Source organism: Triturus cristatus, chromosome 6, assembly GCF_964204655.1.
Source record: "Triturus cristatus chromosome 6, aTriCri1.1, whole genome shotgun sequence".
Lineage (NCBI taxonomy): Eukaryota > Metazoa > Chordata > Amphibia > Caudata > Salamandridae > Triturus > Triturus cristatus.
Genome location: NC_140589.1, coordinates 250895976 through 250904387, shown reverse-complemented (window position 1 = coordinate 250904387; position 8412 = coordinate 250895976). Strand labels below are relative to the sequence as shown.

The 8412-nt window shown below is 42.8% G+C and overlaps 1 pseudogene; it reads left to right on the top strand.

The window, feature by feature from the left end:
• The first annotated feature begins 391 nt into the window (after window positions 1-391).
• Window positions 392-8165, top strand: LOC146816724 (V-type proton ATPase subunit F-like; annotated as a pseudogene).
• Window positions 8166-8412: the final 247 nt, after the last annotated feature.

Genomic DNA, 8412 nt, shown 5'->3' with positions numbered 1-8412 from the left:
ATAGTTTCTTTGAAGCGCAATCCTGGAAAGGGCACCCCTATACCTGCTGGTAACGTTCCACCTTCCTTTCTTCCCTTTCAAAGTCATCCAAATGGATTTAATTGAAATGGAGCGAATAAACAACCTAAAGTACGTACTAGTGGTAGTTTGTGCATTTAGTAAGTGGGTAGAGGCCTACCCAACTAAAGAGAACACTGCCATAGAAACAGCGAAGGTACTTCTAAAGGGTTAGAGTCACTGTCAGCTGCTCCTGCTGTAGAACGGGAGCTTGTCAGATCACGTGACAGGGTTCGGGAGCCAGTTCTTGTAGCCAGGGATGTGCGTGCCGTGCCCCTCTGCCGCTGACAGGTTGCCGAGCAGCCGTGTGTGAGAACAGACCCCAGGAGCGGCCATGGCGGGGCGTGGGAAGCTGATCGCTGTGATCGGAAGCGAGGACACATGCACCAGCTTTCTACTGGGGGCATTGGGGAGCTGAACAGAAACCGCAAGCCCAACTTCTTGGCCGTGGAGAAGGACACAAGCGTGACTGAGATAGAGGAGACCTTCCAGAGCTTTCTGGCCGGAGATGATATTGGAATTATCCTGATCAATCAGTTCATCGCTGAAATTATCTGTCATGTCATTGATGTCGTGAATGTCGAACCACTCACCTGAAATCCAGGTAGTTGACAGGGGCGATGAGATGATGTTCCCAAACCCTCCTGGACTATCTCTCAACCTCACTGATACTAACAATGAAGTTGGCAGATACGCCAAAAGGGAAGGGGATTGGGACAACGAACAACACGCAAAGAAAGAGACACTGCTACTTCTCTTCTGGACCAGCCGGGTTCTTGTTAGAGAAGCTTGTTCGCATTCTTTTGGGGGCTAAAGAAAATACAATAGCACATTCACAAGACCTAACAAATGACAAACTCTAATAAGCAATTCCTGTATAAAATGCTAATTCACCTTGCATTAATAGTACAATTGCCTTTAAAGATGCACCTCCTTCTGAGTGTAAGAACCGTTGGCATAGGACCGTAGACAAACACTGCAGTAAGAAACAAAACTGTCATGAAATCCTTTTCATTCGTTAAGAACATAAAATTCAACTCTTTCCGCTTTTGCTCACCTTCCTAATTATTCTCTTTTAGTGTTCTTTTTAATCTTGTTTGTTCCGTTCCTGAAAAGACAAAACCCCTTTGGAAAACAACCTATGCTCTACCTAATAGTATTGTCTAGTGCTCAAATAACCATCTTTGACCACTCTGAAATATACTCGGAATACTATACAATGTGCATGAAATATTAATGGAATTAGTATTGTTTAAATACACTCAAGCGTTTTAAAAATAAAGCATTCTATTCGAATTACACACTTCCTAAAATGTCCGTTGCATTGTATCTTGCTGTCAAAATCAAAGGCCCAAATCATACGAAAGTGCAGTTACAAGTTCTTCAAGCTTAGAAATAGCGAGCGCACCCTTTCATGTCATTTGGTTCCACTGTTGGCAGGAAAATAGTCTAGCGCGAGGCGCGCATGCAAGGGAAATGAAATAATCAAAACCCGAAGTCATCCGGGACTTAACTGAAGCCCTCTCCTGCTTGCAAACTCGGTTTTCTGGATTTCTGGAGAGCAGTCTTTACAAATGTCTCGGTCCTGATGGCGCCTTGATGAACGACGTCCTCCTGGCTCACTCGGCAGTTCAAGACGAAGTCAAGCCACGATTAATAGCGCGCAGGCTATTTATAGGCATTACCAGGTGTTCCCAGCAGAGCACGTGTTTCCAAGCAATCGGGGAGCGTCTCAACGCGTGCTTGGCAAACACGTGGAAACTAACGTTTCTAAAACGTGCAAGTAAACCAAAAAGCATGTGTTACAGAAAGGAACAATAAAATGTTTAAAGGAAACCTCAGTCCTTCTGGGAAAAAGAAACAAACAAACATTGCTCATAATGTATGTGCCAAACAGTTATCTGAACCAATTTCTGACAAGTAAGGGAGACATACATGATTACAAAGGGTGCTAACATCGGAAGCACAAATCAGACAATTGCCCCAAAGTCCACACGCTTGCAATTTCCTGACAGTCCTCCCCCTCAAAACCCCCGATATAGGACGAGGTTTCGTGGGATGTTGCAGATGGAATAATTTAAGCAAACGGGGAGCATGTATGGAAGAAGCCGGCTCCCATGAATTCTCGTCAGAGCCATAACCTTTCCAACTTAACAGATAATACAAAATACCTTTGTTTCTTTTTGAATCCAAGACTCTTTCAATCTCGTACTCCCATTGCCCATTTACCTTAACAGGAGGAGGAGGTGGACCAGATCTAGTTTGAGACATATAAGGTTGCAAAAGGGAAACATGGAATACTGGATGGATTTGATAGTCAGTAGGCAAACACAATTCCATTGTGACTGGATTTATGATTTTCTTTATTGGAAATGGTCCTAAGAACCGTGGTTGAAGTTTTCGAGAACCACTGACTCTAAGGTTCTTAGATGACAACCAAACTAAATCTCCCTCAGAATATTGTGGAGCTTCCCTTCTATGTTTATCTGCCTGTTTTTTTACCTGCTGTTGATAACGAGACATATGATCAATGACCTTTTTCTGTATATCATGTAAGTTCGCATGATGAACAGGAACAGCAGGAACAGGAACGTCAAGATCCAGTTGTGGAACGGGTAACATACGTGGGTGATATCCTAATAAACAATAAAATGGGGAAACCCCTGTTGCTGAGTGAACAGAATTGTTATACACAAATTCTACCAAGGGTAAGGCTTTGTCCCAATCTGAGGACCAACTAGTGGAAAAACAACGTAACAATTGCTCCATAGTTTGGTTTAGTCTTTCAGTTTGTCCGTCTGTCTGCGGATGATAAGCAGAAGACAGACGGACATCAATTTTCATGACTGAACAAAAGGTTCGCCAGAACCTAGACACAAATTGAGGGCCCCGGTCCGAAACAATGGCAGACGGCAAACCATGAAATTTAACAATATGTTGGATGAATAAATCGGTAAGTTCTTTGGCAGTAGGTAACTTTTTAAGGGGAACAAAATGAGCCATTTTGGTTAAATAATCTATCACTACCCAAATTACATGACAACCGTTAGAAGTAGGAAGATCTGTGACAAAATCCATGCTTATTGTGTGCCACGGGGCTGAGGGAATAGGTAGTGGGTGAAGATATCCTGCTGGAGCCACATGGGGACTTTTAGATTGAGTACAAACCGGACATGTTTGAACATATTGTTTAACATCATCTAGGAGAGTTGGCCACCAAAATTGTCGCTCAATAAACTCAGCATTTTTCTTAGACCCAGGATGACCAGAAAAAACAGAATCATGAGTCCAAGATAAAATCGTTTGTTGTAGTTCTTTTGTTGGAACATAAACCTGATCATTATGATACCACAAATCCCCTTTTTTTTGTAACTCAGGTAAGATCTTGTTTTCTTTTTGTGCTTTGTCAATTTGTAACCAAAACTCCTGTGGGCCACAAAGAGCAACAATTTTATTGTCAGGAATAATCGACTTGATCTCTTCCTGATCTACCTCAGTACCTTGGAAACTAAGGCGTGACAACGTATCAGACTTCTGTTGTTCTTTCCCAGGCTTATAGGTGATGACAAAATCATACTCATTAAAAAACAGAAGCCAGCGCAACTGTCTAGGTGTTAAAGCTTTAACATTTTGATAGAATTGTAAGTTGCGGTGATCTGAGTAAATAGTGACTGTATGACGTGCTCCCAATAAATGATGACGCCATTCCTCAAAGGCCAATTTAATGGCCAGTAACTCTCGTTCTGCCACCGTATAGTTTTGTTCGGCTGGTAACATCTTTTTGGAAAAATAGGCAACAGGGTGAAGATGACCGGTAGTAGGGTTTCGTTGTGACAAAATGGCCCCCACCGCTACTTGCGAAGCATCTGCTTCCACATAAAAAGGTTGCGTGGGATCAGGATGTTGCAAAACGGGTGCTTCGGTAAAGGCCTTTTTTAGACTTTGAAAGGCTTTCTCAGCCATATCAGACCAACAGAAGCGGACCCCTTTTTTTAACAAGTGCGTGATTGGGGTCACCAAAGACGAAAAACTCGGAATGAAGCGTCGGTAAAAGTTAGCAAATCCCAAAAACCGTTGAATATCTTTCACCGACTTAGGGGATTCCCAACGCAAAATAGCCTGAACCTTAGAATGATCCATGCCGATACCTTGAGGAGAGAGCACATAGCCAAGGAACTCAACCGTGGAAACATGAAACATACATTTCTCTAATTTAATGAACAACTGATGGTCTCGTAAACGTTGCAACACTGCCCTGACATGGAGTACATGTTCCTCAGTAGACGTGGAATAGATCAGAATGTCATCAATATAACAAATGACACAAACATCCAAAAAATCCTGTAATACTTCATTAATGAAATATTGAAACGCCGCAGGCGCATTACACAGCCCAAAGGGCATCACAGTATATTCGAACAGTCCGAACTTAGTTCGGAAAGCCGTCTTCCACTCGTCACCTTCCTTTACACGGATAAGATGGTAAGCACCTCTAAGATCAAGTTTAGTAAAGATAGTGGAATTCCTAACTTGATCCAAGAGGACAGGAATGAGTGGTAGAGGGTATCGGTTTTTAACTGTGACCTTGTTTAACGCGCGATAATCTATGCAAGCGCGGAGTTCTTTGTTCTTCTTCGGTACGAAAAATAAAGGAGAACTTACTGGGGAGGTAGAGTGACGTATAAACCCCTTCAAGAGTAAATCATCCAGATATTCCCGTAAATATCGTGTTTCTGGGTCAGACAGAGCATAGATTCTGCTACAAGGTAAGGTAGCTCCTGGAATGAGATCAATTCGGCAATCAAAAGACCGATGAGGAGGAAGTTGCGTGGCTTGTACCTCAGAAAAGACATCAGAAAAATCTTTGTAATGATGAGGTACCGGAGTCTCTTGTTCTTCGCACGGGATGTTAACAGAGGCACAATGTAAGGGAGCGATGGGCATCCTCTTATCTGCATAGCAAGAGTGAGCACAAAAAGAAGAGTCCAGGGTTACTGTCCTTTTTACCCAATCAATCTTGGGATTGTGTATCTGAAGCCAAGGTATTCCTAAAATAGCCCCAAAAACAGGTGTGTCAATCAAATCAAATTGAATCTCTTCAGAATGCCCATCAGCACAAACCATGGTTAATGGTTGAGTCTGAAATTGGATCAAACCTGAGGTCAGTTCAGAGCCATCTACTGCTCGAACGGGTTCTGGAACCAATTTTTTGGATGTTGCAATGCCCAAGGTTCTAGCTAAACTGATGTCTAAAAAATTTCCAGTAGCTCCTGAATCTAACAGAATAGGGATAACCTTCCTGACCTGTTTAGACAAAAGTAAGGTGACAATGAGAGTTAAATGTCGAGAGACACTCGTCATAGTATTAGCTAAATATTGATGGGAGACCCGGGAAACCAAGATGCTCGATAGGGGGGTCTCATTCCTTATCGGGCCAGTACGTTTCCCGAAGGGTCATCAGTAACCAAAGGAGAATCACTGCTACCAACTACTTTCCTGGGCATAGGTGGTTTAGAAGAGCAGTCTCGGGCAAAATGCCCCGGTTTCCCACAGTACAGACAGAGTTTCAATCTACGCCTGCGGTCTTTTTCCTCTTTTGACAACGGCCCCCGAACTCCACCTATTTGCATTGGTTCTGTGCTATCTGAATTGGTATGGGTCGATTCCTTTCTTTCATTTTTAAAAACTAGAACTCTTGGTGCGTCGGGTCGCAATTTCTCCCCTTTACGCTCCCCTAACCGATGGTCTAATCGGACCACTAGATCCATAAAATCTGAACAATCTGTAGGAAGATCAACTATTTGAGCCAAAACATCCTTGAGCTCGTCCCGTAGCCCACGATAGAACAACGACGTTCTTTTCTCTTCAGGCCATTCAGTTTCAGCTATTAAACGATTGAAGGACGTCATATAAGTCAGTAAATCCTTTGAACCTTGTCGTAAACTTAGGAGTTCATTATCACTGGCCTGTATGAACTGATGTCTAGCAAACAGTTTACGCAATTCAGATCTAAAACGAGAAAAATCATGTAAAATAGGATCATCCCTATCCACAAAAGGGATAGACCAATTTGCTGCGACACCGCCCAAATATGATAATACAAAAGCCACTTTAGCCTCATCATTTGGGAAGGCCGCTGGGCGACACAAAAAATGCAACTGACACTGATTAAGGAAAATATCAAACTTAGCATGATCCCCAAGGAACCGCTCCGGGGGAGCTAAAGGAACAGAAGTAGGAGTGGTGACTGAAACATTGATAGGTGGAACCGAAGAAGCATCTGAATTGGTAGCTTGAAAAGTGAAACGGGACGGCTGTAGCACCACCTTGGGTCGCACTGTAGAATCCCAAGGATTATCTCGAGGTTTATAGCGCTGTAAATCATTATGTAACTGGGAATTTTCCTGTCTTAAATCGGCTATTTCCTGTCTTAGGTCTTGTAGCACTTGCGACAACTCCTGCATGGATGGCATATTTTTATCTACAGGGGAATCCATCGCCCAGGTCAACTGTAAATGTTATGGCTTGACTTTCTGTCGTGAATGTCGAACCACTCACCTGAAATCCAGGTAGTTGACAGGGGCGATGAGATGATGTTCCCAAACCCTCCTGGACTATCTCTCAACCTCACTGATACTAACAATGAAGTTGGCAGATACGCCAAAAGGGAAGGGGATTGGGACAACGAACAACACGCAAAGAAAGAGACACTGCTACTTCTCTTCTGGACCAGCCGGGTTCTTGTTAGAGAAGCTTGTTCGCATTCTTTTGGGGGCTAAAGAAAATACAATAGCACATTCACAAGACCTAACAAATGACAAACTCTAATAAGCAATTCCTGTATAAAATGCTAATTCACCTTGCATTAATAGTACAATTGCCTTTAAAGATGCACCTCCTTCTGAGTGTAAGAACCGTTGGCATAGGACCGTAGACAAACACTGCAGTAAGAAACAAAACTGTCATGAAATCCTTTTCATTCGTTAAGAACATAAAATTCAACTCTTTCCGCTTTTGCTCACCTTCCTAATTATTCTCTTTTAGTGTTCTTTTTAATCTTGTTTGTTCCGTTCCTGAAAAGACAAAACCCCTTTGGAAAACAACCTATGCTCTACCTAATAGTATTGTCTAGTGCTCAAATAACCATCTTTGACCACTCTGAAATATACTCAGAATACTATACAATGTGCATGAAATATTAATGGAATTAGTATTGTTTAAATACACTCAAGCGTTTTAAAAATAAAGCATTCTATTCGAATTACACACTTCCTAAAATGTCCGTTGCATTGTATCTTGCTGTCAAAATCAAAGGCCCAAATCATACGAAAGTGCAGTTACAAGTTCTTCAAGCTTAGAAATAGCGAGCGCACCCTTTCATGTCATTTGGTTCCACTGTTGGCAGGAAAATAGTCTAGCGCGAGGCGCGCATGCAAGGGAAATGAAATAATCAAAACCCGAAGTCATCCGGGACTTAACTGAAGCCCTCTCCTGCTTGCAAACTCGGTTTTCTGGATTTCTGGAGAGCAGTCTTTACAAATGTCTCGGTCCTGATGGCGCCTTGATGAACGACGTCCTCCTGGCTCACTCGGCAGTTCAAGACGAAGTCAAGCCACGATTAATAGCGCGCAGGCTATTTATAGGCATTACCAGGTGTTCCCAGCAGAGCACGTGTTTCCAAGCAATCGGGGAGCGTCTCAACGCGTGCTTGGCAAACACGTGGAAACGAACGTTTCTAAAACGTGCAAGTAAACCAAAAAGCATGTGTTACAGAAAGGAACAATAAAATGTTTAAAGGAAACCTCAGTCCTTCTGGGAAAAAGAAACAAACAAACATTGCTCATAATGTATGTGCCAAACAGTTATCTGAACCAATTTCTGACAAGTAAGGGAGACATACATGATTACAAAGGGTGCTAACATCGGAAGCACAAATCAGACAATTGCCCCAAAGTCCACACGCTTGCAATTTCCTGACAATTGATGCCCACAACAAGTCCATCCCATCCATACTGGAGACCCCTTCCAAGGAGCACCCGTACGATGCCCCCAAGGACTCCATCCTGAGACGTGCCAAAGGCATGTTCACAGCTGAAGACCTTAGATAATTCATCATATCCTGCTGGACAGTCCCTTTAATTGCAGCAGTGCAGCCATCCATGTAACACTTATTTGTAACAGTCCAGTGTGTGTAGTGTTTGGTGGCCATAGGCCGTAAATAAATGCTCAAAACTCCCTTTCCCTGGATGGTGTAATGTGGCCTCCGTCCAGGTTCACGTTAACTTTCTTTGGATTACAGAGAGTATTTATTGAAAATGTATTTGCCACTGGTGCGTTGAAAGGTAATTCCGAGAA